At 32.4% G+C, this 20,579-nt stretch overlaps 1 long non-coding RNA gene across 2 annotated transcripts in view; it reads left to right on the top strand.

The window, feature by feature from the left end:
- LOC144255825 (uncharacterized) overlaps nucleotides 1-13,296 on the top strand; it is a 135,752-nt gene extending 122,456 nt beyond the window's left edge. For both annotated transcript variants that reach the window (XR_013343955.1, XR_013343954.1), the window contains 2 exons: nucleotides 4,879-4,973; nucleotides 9,236-13,296. This is a non-coding gene — a long non-coding RNA (uncharacterized LOC144255825). The remainder of the gene's footprint in view (nucleotides 1-4,878; nucleotides 4,974-9,235) is intronic.
- The last annotated feature ends 7,283 nt before the right edge of the window (nucleotides 13,297-20,579 follow it).

Below are 20,579 nucleotides of genomic sequence, written 5' to 3'. Positions count from 1 at the left end.
GAAAGGAAATTTGAACTCAGCTATCAAGAGTTGCATATTCTTTGTATCTTTAAATAATACAGAAAGGACTACACAAATTCGGGTAGTTTAGTAAGAATTGAAAGAACCATTTATTTCATTTTCCTAGAATCTGTCTCTGTGTGAATATTTTCTGTTTTGACTGGCTCTGTGAATTTTTGTCTCCTTTATTCTCAGAAGAACTTTTAAAACTATCTTCTCATAAATGTAAAGTACAGATAGCCTGATTTTGATAACCATCAAATATACAACATGAATAAATTATTCCAATCTTAACAATATTTGTTTCTCTTCTACCTCCCTCCATGATCAAGCAAATATTCAGAGATTTGTTAAAGTCATGATTTGGAAATAATTATGGAAGGGAAGGCAAAGCTTAAACTGAATGAAAAAAAATATGCTTCAACTTCCTAATTTTTATGACTGATATGTATCTATTACACAAAATTTTATGAAAATACAAGAAACTGACTCAATAATCGGTTAAAATTGCATCCAATGCACTGTGTATCTTGCTGAGTTATTCCAATTTTATTGCACTTGCAGTTTTCCAAACCATTTTTTTACCCTGTCAGACTAAAAATATTGCTCTAGTCTGCCTTTATTCCTCTGAAGTGACACCTTGAAAGTGATGCCTTGTGTGTTATAGAAGATGGACTAAAAGTAGATTCAATAAACTGTCTAAATTATACCACACAAAACATCATCTGGGGACAGTGTGCAATAAGGCAAAAAGGGAAGAGATAAATAGTGCTTTTGGCATTTTGGAGAGTGTGCAAGGTTTTGAAGCCTGAGGGACTGTATTTTTTTAGTTGTTTGTACCTCCTTCTTAAAAACTTGTTGGATTTTAAGTATCCCCTCTCTCCTACAATTTGCACTACATCCCTAAGTGATCTGGAAAATATTTACTATCAAATTTCAGTTACCTTTATCTCCAATGTTTTAGAAGTGGAACAATCATTAGATATAATTGGAGTTTGTAAAAGAAAATAAATTTCTTATTTTAACATAAGCATTGTCCTTTTAAAACCATCTTTTTTTCTAAGAAAATATTATCCTCTTCTTAAACCCAACTCTCCTGCTCCAAATATGTACTTAATTCCAAACCAAAAAACAAAAAACAAAAAACAAAAAAACAGACATGAGTGAAGGTCTATTATAACTTTATATGTTAAAATAAGCTCTGTGTCTTTAAGATAATGCCTGTGTAAAACTTATTGGAGAACAACTATACATGACTGATCAATTAAAATGAAAATGTGATAATCCACTATCTTATCCAAGTTTGTAATTCTCAAAATATCTGACAATACATTGTCTCTAATCTTAGGTACTTAAAATATAATTATATTTTATATCACAGTGAAATTTCATTTCAATGTAGAAAATAATTCCAAAATCACTTTTGAAAAGTCACTTTATAAAAAAGTCACTTTTATAACAAATGGAGTGCTAAATGATTGCTATCTTGATTGCTATATTGCATATTCAAGAATAATTTAAGGAACTAATACAAATAAATACTTTAATATTTTAATTATTTGTAACTTTGAACAATGATTAATTATTACAATATACATAGTAAAATAAATAAAGATTAGAATAAAATGTTTTTAAAAACTACTTAAATGCTATTAATTATATGTATTCTTTTTCCATATCAGATGACATACTTAGAAATATAACCACATAAATGATTTTGATTTTGCTGTAGTTTTACTTTGGATTTAGGTTAAAAAATAGGCTGCTTGTAAGGAATATATTTCCTGATACTTCCATTTGATTGAGGATTTACATTGGATCATAAATTTGACCTTTCTTTTTGGGTGGAAAATGCTTTATGATTCTTATATTCACCTTCTGACACCTAAGCTGTAAGCATAAAGTGGAATAGAACCATTGCCCTCTTCTAAATGTCAAATCAGTGACCACATTTTCAGAATGCAATAAAGAAACAACAAAGGGACAACACAAAAAGTTAAGGATACGCTTATTTATATCAGCTTAAGTAATAGTTTAATAGAGTATGTTTTGGTAATTGAGATAGATGCTAAAGATAATGAGCCCCAATCATAATTTAGGCATTGTATATTTAAAATATTTTAAATGTTCATCACATTGTTTAAAGAAAGAGAAGGATTTTTTAAAACGTTCTCCAAGTGAAATTCATTTGTGAATTATCCTCCATATATATTCATTTCCTTTTCAAAATTAGCAAGTGTTTAGATTGAAAGTTAAAACTCATTACCTTTCTCAAATGATAATATAACTGCAAATATTTTTTAAACAACTAGGTTTTAGAAAAAATATTGATTTCTAAAACTATTGTTATTATTGATGACTAAATGTAAACTCATTTGTAAAAAAAAGTTGAGCAAGTTCTTAACCAATGGATGTCATAGCAATCAGTTTGAATATATGATATGATATGCTCCCACCCTAGTCAAACTTGACCAAGTTTCCTGGTGTTTACTGGCAAATCTAGAAGCTAGGAATGCCAATGTAAAGGGATTGATTATTAGTTGTAACCAGTGCAGAAAGCTTTTTGCTCTTCATGGTTACTTTTTTTCTGTTTTTTAAGGTTCTCTCTCTCTCACCACATCTATCAATAAAGCGCAGCTCTTCTGGTTCCAACACCTTCCAAATTTTTGCTCAACTTCCTTTTCAGTGAATTGTAACCCAGAACTATAGGGAAAAAAATGAATTCTGGGAAACATGGTTTCAGAAAAACCAAAGTGAAGTAGAATCTGGCACAGATGTGCTGCAACTGGTTGCTATAGACATTTATGATTATGAAACTCACAATTTAACCTCCTTCCATTCTCAGTGCCTTTGATGGCACGTTCCCTCTTCATGAGGCAGACCAAGTCTTCCAGCACAGAACCACTGGACTCTGTCCAAGATTTCCTTTTACTCAGAACCTAGTAACATTGTGTTAGTAGCTTTTCATCAGTATAACATAATACCTGAAACTATCAACTTATAAAGCTAAAATGTTTATCTTGACCACATTTTGAAAGTTTCTGTCTACGTTTGATTGAACCCATAGCTTTGCACCAATGGTGTGTGAGAGGGCAAACTAGGCCAAGAAGCAAAAGAAAAATAAGTAGTAAGGGGAGAGAGACCCAATCTCCTATGGGGAAACACTCCTACTGATCTAAGAACCTCTCTATCTCCTATATGTTCCACCACCTACCCAAAATACCACCCTGGGGACTAATCCTTTAACACATAGGCCTTTGGAGCAGATTCAAACCATAGTAAACACAAAGGAATAAAGGCTCTGTAAATTCTTTTTTGGGTGCAGGATAACTGAGTGACTCATTGGTAACTGCATCAAGCTTCAAGACAAAGCAATAGAAACAATTACAATAACAACATTTTTGTGAAGAGTTGCATGTTTTTGGCAGGAGAAATACAATTTGTTGCATTGTATAAAACTCCAACAGATTTTTATGTAACCCTGTATTCACTGAAAAATTTTTAAAATGCATTCTATTGACTTCATGCAGATATTGAGTGCTACACAGTACCTTTTCTCCTGATTGTTTGTAACTTATTCAAATTTTTAAAGCCCTTTAAATTCTAAATGCTGATATCATTTTTGAGTTTTTTATTGAGGTATATAATGCATACAGATTACTTTTTATCTAACAAGAACTTAACTTTTTCCCTTATTTGTAAACAGTACACAGATCAAGAATAACATTACAAAAGAACATATACACATTGTGTCCCCTTTAGCATTAACTGCTAAAGGATAATATCTATCCTGTTTCTAATAGCTGATATCAATTTTAACAGTTTTAGGTTTTTATGTCAATGAAATTATACACTGTATGTGCTTCATATCTGCATTCCTTTACTCAAAAACTTATTTATAAATTATCCAAATTATTAAGTGGCTATAATCAGTTTATACATTTTACAGAGTAATAATCAATTAGGTAGATATGTATTACAATAGCTTACCCACTTATCTACTCTTATGAGCACTAGATATTTTTAAGGATTTTCTCTTATAAGCTTATAAAATTTCTAGTGCATGCCTTGGTGAAAAAAATGTACATATTCTGTAGAGCATTTTTCTGAGTGGGTTAACTAAGTTATAGGATATTAATACCCAGAGCTGTAGTTTATTCTGGAGAGCATTTTTCTGGGTGAGTTAACTAAGTTATAGGGTGCTTATACCCAGAGCTATAGTTATCACTGCCAAATCATTTTTGAAATTGATTTGGCTGGTGTTGCACAAATGCAAGTTAGGTAAATTTGGTCAATTGCATTCTGCACATGACTCTATCCTTACTGATACATTGTCCTCTTGTTCTACTAGCTACTAAGAAAAGTAGGTAGCTGTTCCCTGCTGTCTTTTGTTTTATTGGATTCTGCTTTACATAGAATATGCTTAAAGATATAGAATAGAGATTGCTTCACAAAAAGATTGATTCTTTTATCATTATGATATTCACTCATTATTTCTAAAATGCCTCTTTCTTTCATGTACACTATCAGAAGCTCAGCTAACAAGAAGCCAAAATGAAAGTAACAGGCAAGCCTTTAATTTTGGGCTGTGCTATTAGCAAGAGGCTAAGTTAGAGAAAACACTGAACTATGCTTCCCCATGCACTCCGTTCTATCCCCTATGTACCAAAACAGATATAGGGTGTGTTCACTTCCCCTGAGTCCCAAGCAAAAGGCTTCTTCAAAATTGTAGAACTGGAGGCTGCAAGAAAAGGAAAAAAAATAAAAAGTTTAAGTGGGAAAGTACTGAGTCAGAGTGCGGAAGTGTCTTCAAGTCTTCCCCATGCTTCATGGTATTCTTTGAATGCACCATAACTTACTGATGCTTTTTCTCCTAAGGAGGTCTCAGCAGAGGAATCTGAGGAAGTCTTTAGCCAAAGGCTAAGTAGAGACATCTCCAAAGGAAGACATCTGGTTTAGAGATATAACTAAAGGTAAGAGCATGGCCTGCCAGGGAGGGCTTGAGTCCTCACTACAACTCCCTTCAGAAACAGCAAATGCTTTGACTGTGCTCCAAATCTACCATTAGGAGACCAGCTTTTCCCATAATATCTGCAAGATAAAGCCTTTAGCCAGGCCCCAAACATCACATGTAGGTTTAGATATAGGACCCAGCCTCCTTGTGCACCATTTCACTTAATATAGCTCAACAATATTTATTTGCTTTGTTTTTGAGACATAATGTCTTTTTTCCTTTCATTCACTTTCAAGCTTTCTATATCTCTATTTTGAATATCTCCCTTTCACAATTTAACTTTGTACTGCTAATCTGAAATTCTTACTCTATTACCTGTAGCATCTTACTAAATTTTATCTCATTTAATTATATGTGTGTATGTGTATGTATAAAATTTGACTATGACCTTATAGTTAATTTTTTATTTATCATTTTTCCTTCATTCTTTTCCCAACTTTTGGTTAATCTGTAATTTGTTACCTTGATGAATTGTAGTTTATACAATGTGTTCAATCTTCCTTTTGAAAAAATACACATCCCTGATATATTACAATCAAATGAAAAAAATGGATTTGTCTTTCTTTCTGCTTTTATTATCTGTTCATTTTGTTTTGGTATTCAGCAATCTTACTATTTTGTTTCTAGAAATATTATTTCTGAATTTATTCAGCTAGGTATTTGGCAAATTTGTTTGATCTGTCTATATTACATTCATTTTTAAAAATTCTTGGTCATTGTTGTTTTAAATATAATTTTGGCATTTTTCATACTTTCTTCTTTTATGTGAGATCAGATTAAAGAATATTTGATCTCTTTACCTCTGCACTTTTTTTTTTCTCTCTCTCTGTTTAGTGTGTGTCACTGTCCTCTTTCTCACATACCTTTAGAGCTTCACATTATATTTTCTTTGGCCTCTTTCCAGTTCAAGAGAATATCTTCTGTTGTGTGTAATATGTGGTTAACCTGTATTAATATGATTTTGATTTTAGCTATCATAATTCTAATTTCTAGAGTTTCTGTTAATGATTATTTAGATCTAATTTTCTGATGTGTTAATTTTCCATCACTGAGAAAAAATATTAGATAGTACACTTAAACAGAGGAAAGGTTTATTATGGTTTATATTTTTAGAGGTCTCTGTTCCTAGTCATTTGGCCATGTTGTATTGGACCTCTGGCCACACAGAACATCCTGGTGAGAGCGTTTATTCAAGGCAGCCTCTCTACCTCCTGGCAACCAGAAATGAAAGAAATCTGGGAAGGCTCCAGGGTCCCAATACTCCTCTTCTAGGGTATCCCATGCACAGCCACACCTTGTTCCACTAGACCCCACAGCCAAATGGTTCCACTATGTCCCACCAATCCCATAGGTTGTCAACAAGCTTCTAACACATGGATTTAGGGGAAATGTTTAAGATAAAACTGTATCATCTGGTTAATTTCTTTAAATTTTCATCTATTTCCTGTATCCTGTTCTGTATATTTTGAACATGTTACTCACAGTTCTCTTGAAGTTCAAATTTGCTAACATGTAGGACTGGATTTATTATAAATTTATTCATACTAGTTGACTATACTCCTAATATTTAAAATCATATTGCACTGCCTTTTGGCGTATGTGGTGATTTTATTAAATTATAAATACAATTATTTTAGAAATCAATATGTATAAAATATAGATGCTATATATATGCTATATATAAAATATATATGCTCATATGATGGCATATTCTACACTGTTGGAAGAAAGGCATTAGACTAGGGAGATGGAGCAGATTCTGGATATCTTTATAAAATCAGAGAATTTCCTAAACTAATTTAGGCTGAATTCTTTAGCAGGATTCAGCAAAACAATTGTCATGAGAGAATAACTACTCAAAACCTTAAAGCTTTCTCAATTTTGATTTTTGTTTAATCTGCATATTTGATCTGCTTATTAATCTGCTGATCTCTGATTCCCTCCCTTCATGATCCATACATATTTAGTTTTTTATCTAAACCTTCAGCCTTCTTTCCAGACCCAAATAAAGAATGTGCCAGTTGTGAAATGGCTGCAATATGAGATTAATTCTCCACTCTGGTTTTATAACATCTATAAGCCCCAATGACTTACATAGAACTTACGAATAACTTTAAGCTAATATATTCTCTATTTTATTCAGCATTCCTTGTTCTTGTTGACTAGAATATGGAAGGTGATACTCATGGTTATACAAAAGTACATATAAGAGGAAAGGAGGGGTAAGACAAGATAATACAAGTGGAAGAAATGATTTACAGTAGAGGGGGTAGAGAGAGAAATGGGGAGGGGAGAGGAGGGGAGGGGGATAGTAGAGAATAGGACAGACAGTAGAATACATCAGACACTAGAAAGGCAATATGTAAATCAATGGAAGGGTAACTGATGTGATACAGCAATCTGTATACGGGGTAAAATTGGGAATTCATAACCCACTTGAATCAAACTGTGAAATATGATGTATTAAGAACTATGTAATGTTTTGAACGACCAACAATAAAAAAAGAATTCTTCTAACTATTCCAAAATACCTGAAAATTAAATATGTCCTCTGGATGAATTGATCATATCAAATTTTGAAACCTATTATGGCTTAGATATGAGTTGTCCCCCAAAAAACTCATGTATAAGACCATGCAAGGAAGCTCAGAAGTGAAATGATTGGGTTATGAGAGCCTTAATCTAACCAGTGCTGTAATCCTCTGAAAGTGATTTACTCTACCTAACATCCTAGTTAGGTACAGTGTGGCTGGGGGAGATGGGTCCCTGGGAACGTATCTTTGGGATACATATTTTGTCTTGGTTGAACTGAGCAGAGCACACACACTCTCTCTCTCTTTGCTTCCATGTTTTCAGCTTCTTTCCTTCACTACACTCTTCTGCCATGATACCTCCAGACTGAAGGAATGAAGCTAGCTTTTTATGGAGATCTCTGAAACCATGAGCCCCCAAATAAACTTTTCCTCCTCTAATAGTTCTTATCAGGCCTTTTTTTATGGAAAATTTATTTTTTTAATTTTTTTTAATTTTTCTTTTTTTTATTGGTTGTTCAAAACATTACATAGCTCTTGACATATCATATTTCATACATTAGATTCAAGTGGGTTATGAACTCCCATTATCAGGCCTTTTGATCACAGTAGTAAAAAAGCTGACTAAAACAGAGTCCAATTTGCCCTCCTACCTCAACTAAAACCTTCTTTTTGGAGAAAGACACAAATTACTACGTTTTAAAACAATCTCTGACTTGTATCACAGTATTGTTCATAGACCACATTCTGACAACCACTAAAATCTACTTTGAGTTCGAAGTCATTAGGTTTAGAGATTCTAAGGACATTTTGCAACAGCAAATTAAATGAGATACATTAAAAATATAATTTCAAATCCTTGTGCCCATTCTGCCTTCCAGATCACAAGAAGTAAAAATTATGACTAAACAGTCCAAAATTCAACAAAATTTTTTACTCTTTAAAAGAGAATAGAAGATAAAGGTTAATCTCATTATATGTTATTTTCAAGCAGCAGAATGACTTTTAGTAGTAACTTCTGAGAAAGAATCAGAATATTAAAGGGCCTTCCTTTCTTAAGCATTTTGCTATTATTATTTTACTTTATTTTTTCAACTTCATGGTATATTTACTGCCTTTTTTCATATACTTATAGTAAAATAAATTTTTATGATTTTATGTTTCAGTCTAAAAATTAGGAACCCAAACTATATTGTTTTAATAATAATAAAATATGATGTTTATCTTCAACAATAGATACAATAAAATCTTAATTTTAGGCCTTCCTGAGCTATTTATTAAAATATTAGTGATTTAGGAATATCCCATAATTCTTGTCTCTGAGCCAAGGAACAAATCTAAGAATTTGTCCCTATATATTTTCAACTCAAATTAGGAGATTCTTGAAAACTATGATGCAAAACCAAAGTGGTATTCCCCACCAACTTTGTAGTATAAAATATGTCCTTGAGTTTTTCTCCAAAATTAAAATATGAATGATTCCCAACCACTTGGAATTGATATCAGTATTCTTACTAGCTTCATAGTATGAAATCTCTCTCCCTCTGTCTCTCTCTTTCTCTCTCTCTCTTTTCCATATCTCTATCTCTCTCACTCTCTCCCCCTCTCTCTTTTCCTCCCCAAAATATTAAACATCAGAAAACTTAACCTGCCCTGCAAAGTTTGACTTTTAAAAATTTATTTATTGTAGGTTATATCAACAAAAGGGCATGGTAAGAAAACCCAGACCATCCATCTTCCATGGAGACACAAAGTCAACAATAAGACATGGATCAAAGCCATTTGTGAGAATTCCAGAAATGAAGCAAGAGGCTTCTGTGCCTCAGAAGAGTAGAATCTACTTTATCAAAGCTGGTAGGAAATTTGCATAACATTTGCTTACCTCTGCCTTTTATCCTGGCTCAGAACTGACCTCAGGAAGAAAAAACAACTCCTAGCTAAAGCATATGTCCAACATTCCCACTTCTTAAGGGATACTCCTCAAATTACCTTCTGACTTGCCTGCCTCAGAGCACTGACAGGATCCAATGTACTCTGGATGCTTGTGGACCACCAAAAACAAAATGAAACAAACAGGCCTACACAACTTGCTGTTACTCCATAAAAACGACCACATAGCAGACAGAGACTGTTAGAACTTAGCAGCTTAATAGGAGAGAAGAATGGAGAGAGTGTTCCTCAAGAATCCCAACTTTTTAGGACCTCTGTGAGGAATTGATTTTTATGTCACTTTTAAAGAGTATTGATGGGACTTAGAATGATCTAAATGCCTGGAAAGATGGTGAAATGAAATGAACATCATACACGTATGCCTGCACATATGGTACAACTCTACATCATGTACAACCAGAGAAATGAAAAGTTGTGCTGCATTTATCTACAATGAATCAAAATTGCACTCTTCTGTCATGTATAACTAACTAGAACAAATAAAAAATAAAATAAAATGTTAAAATGAAAAAAAAAAGGTGGGTTAAGAGGCATGTATGTGTCAGGTCCAGAGAACCTATAATAGCACAGACAACAGAGGAAGCAAGGAATGTGAACATTAAAATAATTAAATAAATAGTTAAAAAACATAAAGGAAAGAGAAGGAGGCAAAACCTCTGTGATTGGGATTTTACAAATACAAGCCTGGAGAAAATGTATTGACAGAAAACGCTTGAGAGGTTAATTGAATCTTTAGCCAGGCTGGTTGGTGAAGATATTTCTTTGTGTGAAGTAAGTACACAGACAACAGGAAAGGTGCTAATTCATTTGTTTGTTTGCTTGTTTTTATGTATGGACCACAGTGTACAAACAAAATAGATATCTTGAAGAAACAGGAGGAGAGATATCAAACAAAGTTGTAAAATACTTCACACCACAAAATTGAGGTATATAAATCATTTAACCAAAAACAAAACAAAATAATAACCATCCTAAAGATGTCCAATGACCTCAGAAAAAACATGAGAACATCATCTCAGAGGTATAAAATATTAAAAATAGACAAAGAGAAATTTTGCAGTTGAATGATGCAATAATTTAATTTAAAAATTTACTAAAGTAGTTAAATAGAGACTTGATCAAGAAGAAACAATCAATAAAACAAAAGGAAAGTCATTTCAAAACATCCACCCAGAGAAGGAAAAAAAATTAAATAGATTGAAGAATGGATAGTCTAAAGACTTACAGGACACCACGGAGAGGTTGCATTGTAGGAGTTTGAGAAGTAGAAAGAAGAGAAAAAGAGGTAGAAAGACTATGGAAATTAAAGGCCCCAAACGTCACTAATGTGGAGAAAAATGCATATATGGATTCAAGAATTCCAGCAATCACAAATAGGTTGAACACAGAGAAGGCAACACTGAGACATGCTATCATCAAACTGTCATAAGTCAAACACAAAGAGATTTCTGAAAGCAGCAAGGAAAATAGCACTTCATCCCATACCAGGTAGCTTTCATAAGATTATTAGCAGATTTCTTCATTGAAACCTCACAGAAAAATATGAAAGTGGGATGATATATTTAATATGATGAAATAAACTTGTCAGTCAAAAAAATCTGCCTGATAAAGTTATCTTTGAAGGAGAAGTACTTTCAAATGTAAACAAAAGTTGAGAGAACCCATTACTACTAAATGTGCCTTAAAGGAAATGCTTAAAAGAGCCCTCAAGTTGAAACTAAGGGGTGCTACAGAGCAACATGAAAGCATATGATCATGTAAAGCTCACTGGTAAAGGTAAACACATAGATAAATACATACAAATACCATACTGTGATGGGGACATACACATTGCTTAAGTCTAACATAGAGTTATATTATAATAGTATAAGAAAAAAATATAGTCAAATAAATGTTAATGAATACACAATTTAAAAATTTTTTTGTGACACCAATAATATACTGGGAAGTAAAGAAGAAGTAGAGTTTATATATGTGATTTAAGTTGTAATTGGCTTAAAATAGATTACTATAAATATATATTATTCATGTCCCATGGAAACCACAGAGGACATGCATCTACATGATAAGGGGGGGGAGGGGGGCGGAGTGAAAGAAACCAAGATATCATGCCATCACAAACCCAATGAGATACAAGGGAGATAAGAGGTAAAGGGGGCTGTTAAACCATGATGTAAAGAAAATACCACCAACTCCAAATTTAAATCAAATTAAAACAGGCTTGTAATTCTGGCCAGGACTGTCTCTCCTGAAAATGCTGGGCTAGAGAATAGTACCCCAGCTCTCTAGAAACATAGTTTTATAGCACAAAAAGTTGCAAAGGAGGGTGCCTTGAGAACTTACAGATAACAGAATTTTGACCATCATAATACAAAGGCAGATAGTAGGTTAATGATCTATATAGCTTAACATTTCAAGCTAGGGAATAAATTTAGATCCCAGCATCAGAATTTATGAGGCACCACTGAGGTTTCAGAGAGGGCTGTTATTGAGAAACTGATGTAACTCCATTTTTGAAAACCCAGTTTCTACCTCAAGGCCCGTCCAAAGGAAGGGTGTGTTATCCTTTTCTTTGGAAAAACCCACAGAGCACTCCTAGGCACAAAGCCACCCTGCTGAGTTGTTTGTAAATAACTGGAGAGATCTGAGGCGCCAGGTATCACTGACTCAGTTATGCTAGGTGAGGACCCATAGCAACCCCCTAGCAACCAACAATCAGCATGAGACAGGGAAAATACCTGGGATGGCAGATGACCCCCCACCCCCAGTAGTCTTGGTGATTGATAACATGTTAGGAAAACATGTAGTTTAGCAGGTACACCCCTCACGGATTAAACCAATCAGTTCAAATGAATCCTCCTCTAGTACTAACCAATCACCCTTACCCAACTTGTTCCTACCAGTGAATGTCTTTATCAATGTTAAGAGTTGTTGTTTGACTTTTCCCTGTAGTAAGCCCTGTAGTATGAAATGATTTGCTGTGTGATGTTGTGACACATAGAGTATCCCCGCAAACCTACAAAATCTCACTGAACAAAGGACTGGGGCTCACTCCCTGGGACCACTGTGTCAGAAATGGTTGTGAGTCCAGGCTCCAGCTTGCAATAAAGACTCTTGTGTGATTGCATTGGATTCAACTCCTGGAGATCTATTGGGGTCCCACAAATCTGGCATTATAATATCTGATTAGGGGGAGCCAGGATTTATGAGGAACTAATTTAAAAATTCAACAAATTTGTAAGACACAAAGTCACTATATAAAATCAGTTACAATTTTGTACTCAAAAACTCTGAAAAAGAGGACTGAGGTTGTGGCTCAGTGGCAGAGTACCCTGCCTCTCACATGTGAGGCACTGGGTTCTATCCTCAGCAATGAAAGGGTAAAGTTTCTAAGATGGAAAGCTTGAATGTAAAAGATTAGGTATTTTTAAGTTCCTCTGTTACACCCAGATTCCTGAGATAGTTAAGACAACACCCTACTGGCCATTTAGCCTAGGGCCCTGTGCAGTTCCTCACAGGGCCCGAACCAATCAGTTTGAATGTGTAACCCGCTTATGAATGACCAATCACCCTCGCCCGCCAATGAATGTGCCAATCACGTCTCAGAGTTGTTGTTCAATTTCCCCGTGCCTCATGATGATTTGTTCTGATGTATGCAAAGACTCCTGCCCTCCCCAAAAAGTGTACTTAAGCTCTGCTTGACCTTTGCTCTGGGCTCTGGGCTGCTCTCCCTTCTTGAGTGAGCACAGAGTCCCAGCGTGCTGGAATGGATCCCCAATAAATCCCCTTTTGCCAATTGCATGGAGTAAGTCTCTTGTGTGGTCTCTCCCTCCGACGCTCCGCCGGACCCCTCTTACACCATCACATAAAAATAAATAAACAAAAATAAAGATATATGCCCATGTATAACTAAAAAATATTTAAATAAAAAATTCTGAAAAAGAAATTTAATAAAGTCATCCTATTTATAAAGCATATAAAATAATAAAGTATTAAGAAATGAACTTAATCAAAGAGACTAAAATTATGCACATTAAAATCTACAAATTATTAGTGAAAAGAATTAAAGAAAAAGACACAATAACAGGAAATACACCCTGGAAAATTTTTAATTGTTTGTTTAAATCTTTAATTGTTTAAATGTTAGCCAAAATGATGTATAGATTCAATGTAATCCCTACTGTAATCTCAAAGCATTTTTAGCAGAAATAGAAAGAAGGATCCTAAATGCATCTGGAGCTGAAAAGACTTGAACAATCAAAATAGTCATTGCAAAAAGTCAAGTCAGAGGTGAATTTTCTAACTCCAAAATTCACATCTGCCTGTCTCATTCTATCTCTAAGCAATTTCAATGGCCAAGCTTGAGATGAAAAAGGAAGGCATTTGTTTTCCCCACTTTGGAAAGGGTCAGTAAATAACTGGGAACAATAATGCTTATCAATTGTATCACTGTCCTATTCAAGGCCACTTGGATTATTTCCATCTTTGACTCATTAAGTAGTGATTCTCTGTAAAATTGTAAATTATTTTAGTTATTTATTTTACATATACATCTCTTTTGTATGCAAATTTTACTTTCTAATTTGTAATGCCAAGCAGATTTACAATTTTAATAATTCATGTGCTTGTGAAGCCAGAATTAAAAAACAGGTAGTCAGCACAGATAGATAAGTTGGACTAGATTGAAGAAAACAGACCACACAGTTTGGGTTCAAAGGTTGGAAACTGTGCCTGTGGGACATTGAAATGTTAATGTTCCCAAAGCCAGGCCTAAACTGCCCATCTTAAAGATCTATTAATGAAGCAACTCCTGAAAAGAGAACTGAAAGTTCTGAAGTTTCTGACTTCCCAGACTCAAATTAGCCTCAGTTCTCTGGATCCCACCCTTGCCTATCTGTACTGACTGCCTATCTATTTTTGGCTTCACTTTGATTCTAACATTTTGCAATAATGTATCCTACAAAAATATATCAAGCAAACAAATCAACCTAACATTTTCATAGGTATAATTGTAGTACCAGAAAATAGGAAAGTGTTCCAAAATCAAAAGAATGGGTACATGTCAAATGTATACACACATCAGTTGGAAAGAATTCCCACTGGCCAAAGCCAGAATAGTATAAGTATAAATTTAGATATATTTGGAAAGTAACCCCAAAGTAGGAAATATTAGAAAAATACTCATATGTGTATAACTCCACTCATATGTGTCTAATTCCATGGGGGAAAAGTACATTTCTATTAAATAAGAGAAAAAAAGTATTTCTTACAGCAAAATTCCAAAAATATATGTAAAGAGAGGGCATTTGATTCCTGCATCACTCCTTGAAGGAGGTATACCTGTACTTACTTTCATTCTAAGAATATATTATGGTGAAAAAGAAAAAAAAAAAAAGACTCTTGCAATTTTAGAATGCAGACATCTGGCAAATTATATCTTAACCAAGACTTAATGTTTAATATTGCAAGTGATAATGGGCATTAATTATGTGCCCTGGAATATACAAAGAAAGTGGTATATTACTATTTTTTTTAACTTCCTAATCTCAGCCTAATATGAGAATACCAACAGAAAACTCAGATTGAGGCCATTTTTTTAAATTTATTTTTTAGTTTTAGGTGGACACAATATCTTTATTTTATTTTTTTGTGGCTCAAGTGAGGCTATTCTTAAGACTTTTATCCAGTGCCCTCAAGCATGTAAAGGTGTATAACAGAAAGAGGACCTTAATAACAAAATAATAAAAAATAAATGTCTTTCAAATCCAAATAAGCTATTATGTACCAATATAAGTTCCTTAATTTGTCAAATGTGACATAAACACCATTATGGAATTGACTTTTGTAGGGAGGCAGTTTTATAAATTTTAATCATGTAATTTGAAGCTCCATTATTATATACACAATTATTTATGATTTCTTATCTAAAAATTATGCCCCAAAAGCTGAAGGAAGAGGCCAGTTCTCATTAAGGCGATGCTAATGTTTTTTATTACACATCCCAGGGATGGACTATTATTTAAGTAAATGCTTGGCATTAAAAATTTATGTTAAAATATTCAATCAATAAGCTCAACAGATAATGGTGTATTAAAAATTAAATATGCTTTCAAATGGTTCCAGAAGAATGAATTAATGACTTTTGGAACCAGCAGATTGTCATTGCTGTTCCTATTTCATCAGCTAAAGAGTGTCATACATTCCCAAATCCATCATTTATAGAAGTATTCTCTTCCTAGATATGGCTGAGAAAACAAGGTGATATCAGTTTACCATTGTAAAGAAATTAGCAAATGAGTTTTTAACAACAACAAAATTAAATTGTCACAGATAACATATTATTAAATAATATGATTCATTCAAGAAACATCAAAGAACATAAATCTTTTAAAAGTAATTTATTTTATTAAATAGACCTTATATTTTTATAATCTAACTAGAAGTAGAATAAATTAAAGATATGAGAGGAAAATAATTGGGGAATAGAATTAAAAAGATCTAAATGTAAATTGAAGGAATTTGTGTACTCAAAATAATCATTCATAATTAGGAATAAAAAAGGCACTCTACTCCATAAAATTATTAACAAAACTTAAAACAATATTTTTTAAAAATATTTTTAATAAATATATTTTAATATATATTTATTAAAAATATTTTGTTTTCTAAATAGTTAATTAAAAGTTAAAAATGTGAAACTACTGACTTTGAGTCTGAGACAAAATTCTAATTTTGTGCATCTGTTTTTGGTCTAGTACATTCAATCATGAAAGAGTCCACTTTACTATTCATAGCAGATGAAAGAAAATGTGCCTTTGATGGTACCATCTGTCATTCTTGACACATGTAAAGTACATAGCTGTTGACTATAAAGAAAAAATTTAAAAATATAAATGATTATCTTCTCCATTTGTATGAATATTATTAAACATTTGGACAATAAAAAAAACAGAATGTTATTGTCCAAATGTTTAATAATACAGTTGGAATGAACACTCAAGTTTTAGTATGTGATCTCCTCCCTTCTAAAACATCCATTAAATTATAATTTATCGTTTCTGTGGTATTTTTGTCTAATTAAATACATATCTTCTTCCTAGAGCTCACTTTTCTTGTTCACTTTGAATTACAGTACAAATATTAAAAACAGATTATTAAAAGTTTTGTCATTTGTACATCTAAACCATTACAGGGTTAAAAAATCAATAGTTGAATAGAATGGTAAATGATGAGACTCAAGTGTCCTTTTCCCCATTCTTAAATTTCAGTTCTTTGCAAAGTAATCTAAATTAAGATATTTTCAGCAAAATTATATAAAGATTGTCCCTGCTTTGTTATCTATTAGAATAAAGCAAGAGAATTCAACTTCTGAAGCATAGAAATCAATTATGAAGAAACTCTTAGAGACCTAAGAAATATAGTGACTACAACGTTTTTTTTTTTTTTTTCACTATTTGCTTCTACTTTAGGGTTTTGAATTTTATTGGAGTTTTTCAAAAGAAATAGCACACTTATTTTTCTTAGTGTATTTTTAAAAAATTGACCATAACTATAAACTGACACAAAATAATTTTCTGTAAAAATTAAGTGCATTAAGTATACTTTTCAAAATGAAAACTTAACAAAAAAGAAGATAAAATCACTAATGAATTGTAAAAATCAGTTACCTACTAACAGGATTCTAGCAAGCATAATACAAAGGCAGATAGCAGATTAATAATCTACATGGTTTAACATTTCAAGGCAGGGAGTAAATTGAGATTCCAACATCAGAATTTATGAGGTGCTGCTGAGGTTCCAGGGAGGGTTGTTATCTGGTCAAGGAAAGCCAGAATTTTATGAGAGGCCACTAAGGTTTTTAAGGAGGGTTGTTATCTGGTCAAGGAGAGCTAGGCATGAATGAATTCAGAGCACAGGCAGGGATTTCAAACAAGTTTAAACATCAGGTTGTCAGGCCAATTAGAAATCTTAGTATTTTATAGTAAAACAGAAATAAACTTTTCATAACTTTGTGACAAGATGACTCCCAATCTCTTTCTTTTCTTTCAGTCTATTGGGTTAAAAATTCCTCTGCCACATGATTCTGCCACCCCAGGCCCAATAGAATAAGGGCCAAGTTGAGGATGGTGAGAGGGAGAAGGAAAGACAAAGGGAGGTACTGGGTAATTAAACTGACAAACTTATGTTGTATGTATGTATGAATATGTAACAATAAATCCCACTAATATGTAGAATCCCACTAATGTGTTTAATTATAATGCATCAGTAAAAATTTTAAAACATAATCAATAGCAACATGTAGGTTCTGAACAAGAGGATGATAAGGTGTTTTGATTCTTTCCTAATTTTAAAAGAAAAAAAAATGTGAATGAGAAATAGGGAATAAGAGAAAGACAAATTAATTTTGAATATTATTTTATATTATTTGTATGTAGTAAAATGTAATTCAATAAACATGTTTTAATGAAATTAAAATTTGATAACTAAAAGTTGGTACTCTAAAATTGAAATATTTTGGCAAAATTGATTTTTCATTAAAGTCCTCAAGGGGAAAAAAGGGTAAGTGAACCTAGATAGAAAGAAAAGAAAGGTTTGGTCTATAAAACTATGAGTCAAAATAAACCCTTTTTTAAAAATTTTAAGTTGATTTGTATCGTGTATTTTTCAGAACAATGAAAATTAGACTAACACAAGGGTAAGATTAAAACATTTTGACTTAGAATATATAATATAAGTACTTTAATACTTGTGTTTATCAATATGGCATGAAAACTAAAGAAATTGATCTTAATATTATATAAAGAAAAACATTTTCATATGTTAGGTATAATGTATTATAAAATGGTCTCTTGGAAGAATTACTTTGCTTGAAATTTCTGAAAGATGACTTTGCATAATCCATCACAGCAATTTTATTCACTAATCAATGAATCATTAATTCATGCACAAATTCATTTTTTTTAATACAAATAATCAACTTTTTGACAGGAATTGTAAGGTAAAAAATAAGCTGTCAGAAGTTTTCATCATGGTCAGTTGCAGAAATGTGATTTACAGGATGAAACTATGGAGAAAATTTCCAGTGGAGCTACCCATGTCTAGCAGTGGGCATAATTGATTATGTACTAGAAATACTAATGTTTACTGCTGAATTTTAAAGTTTTTATTTTTATTGTCAGCAAGTTATTTTGTAATCATTGAGAAATATAATCAAAATGGCAAGGTAAAAAATCCCATTCTACCCAAAACAACTTTGAAAAAGAATAAAGTCAAAGAATGGATATTACCCCACTCCAAAATTTTCTATAAAGCCAAAGCAATTAAAACAATGTGCTATTGGTAAATGTATAGACAAGTACACTAATATATCAAATGGAGAGCCCAGAAATAACCAAGGAGTATTTTTTGTCTTTTTTTCTGTTCCACACAAGCTTAATTAAGCCTTACTCCTTAAGTGATATAAACTCAGTACTCTTAGCTACAGTAGTCCTGTTGATTAAAAAATGAAAACTACTTCCATGCAGTTACTCACATTTGTCTCTCTCTTCTGTAGGTTTCAGTGTCTTCTGAATTCACTTACTCAATTCTCGATGTATTGCTTCCTATCAGTTCTAAAGACTGGCCCTCTTAACTCTTGTTTTAATAAATTAATGTGTCTCAACAAAGGTAAAAGTAACAATAGTTAACCCTCATGAAAGCTTACCTTGTGGCAGATACAGCTCCAGAAGCTTTAAGTATATTAATAATTAATAGTTGCAAAAGCCCAGGGAGATAACTGCTATCATGATCTCCATTTTATTGAAGAAACTGGGGAATGAATTAGTAACTTACTGAGTTGGACAGTTGTTCAGTATTGTCTTCAGTATTACTTTTCTACTTTTAACGAATTCAATATGGAAAATAAGAGTGAATTGAAGGAAGACAAGGACTCATGTTAAAAATCATACCTTGCCTACATATTCAAATAATCCTATACATAAGTATGATTATACAGAATTGTCCTGATGTTTAGATATTTACAAACATAGTTGTAATGTTTAATTAAAAAAATATACCCAACTGAATGTTCTCAGGTATAAGTATCTTTAGATATTTATGAATATTTTCCAGTGTCTGAATTTCAGTTTGGTGTCACATAGTAGTTAGCAGTATTCAAACATGTTCCAACTTCAGATTTTTTTCCATTTAGTAGTTCTCTTGAAATTAGACAATTTTCTTGACATTCAGAGAGTTTTATCATCTTCCAAGTAGTAGTTCATTAGATATGTTGATAGTATTATGAATTATACTATACATAATACTTAAGTATTGTGTCACTTTATGGAATGGCACAAATTCATCATGTGTGTTATAAACCATGATTGGATTATATAATAAAGAAAAAATAGTTTTGACATATTGTTAAGCATAAGGACAAAAGTTATGTAAACTAAAAAAAATGAACTCCATACAGAATATCTTGTTTAATGATAAAAGAATATGGCATTGTAAACATGTATTGTGGGATATACTTGGTTCCTTCACTCTTAAATATTCTTAACTCTTCATATATCCTTTGAAATAATAAATGAATCATAAAGACTGGGAAGTTAAAACTGTTTGTCACTTTTGGAAACTTTGAACAATTGTACAGACAGCTCAGAAATAGCAAGTCCTTGATGTAGTATACATAGTTCATATAATATCCCAAGGTCCAATTCATAACTGCCTTTTAATAAGAACATGTAGTAATTTAAAAATAAAGGAGTGGAGGAGTTATGGTTGATCCATTAAGTTAATCAGATCTATATTGATGTGGCATCTTTTGGTGAACAACAACAAAAAACAGATGAAGTCTTAAGAAAAAAGAGATATCTCCTTAAAAACATATGTCTATGGATCTATTTAGTTATAGTTTGAAAACAAGTTATTTTTTCAGTACCAAGACATGTTTACAAAAATATCCACATATTTTACTCTAAAACTCTGAATATTTCTTAATCTTTTAAGTATAGGCTGTGAAAAAAAAATTCTGAGTAATCCTAGGGCTTTTCTCAAAGGAATCCTGGCAATGTAAATATAACATAGATTATGATAACACATAA

The sequence above is a fragment of the Urocitellus parryii genome, chromosome 7 (assembly GCF_045843805.1).
Source record: "Urocitellus parryii isolate mUroPar1 chromosome 7, mUroPar1.hap1, whole genome shotgun sequence".
Classification (NCBI taxonomy): Eukaryota; Metazoa; Chordata; class Mammalia; order Rodentia; family Sciuridae; genus Urocitellus; species Urocitellus parryii.
The sequence above is the reverse complement of the archived record's forward strand: the minus strand, read 5'-3'. Positions and strand labels throughout refer to the sequence as shown.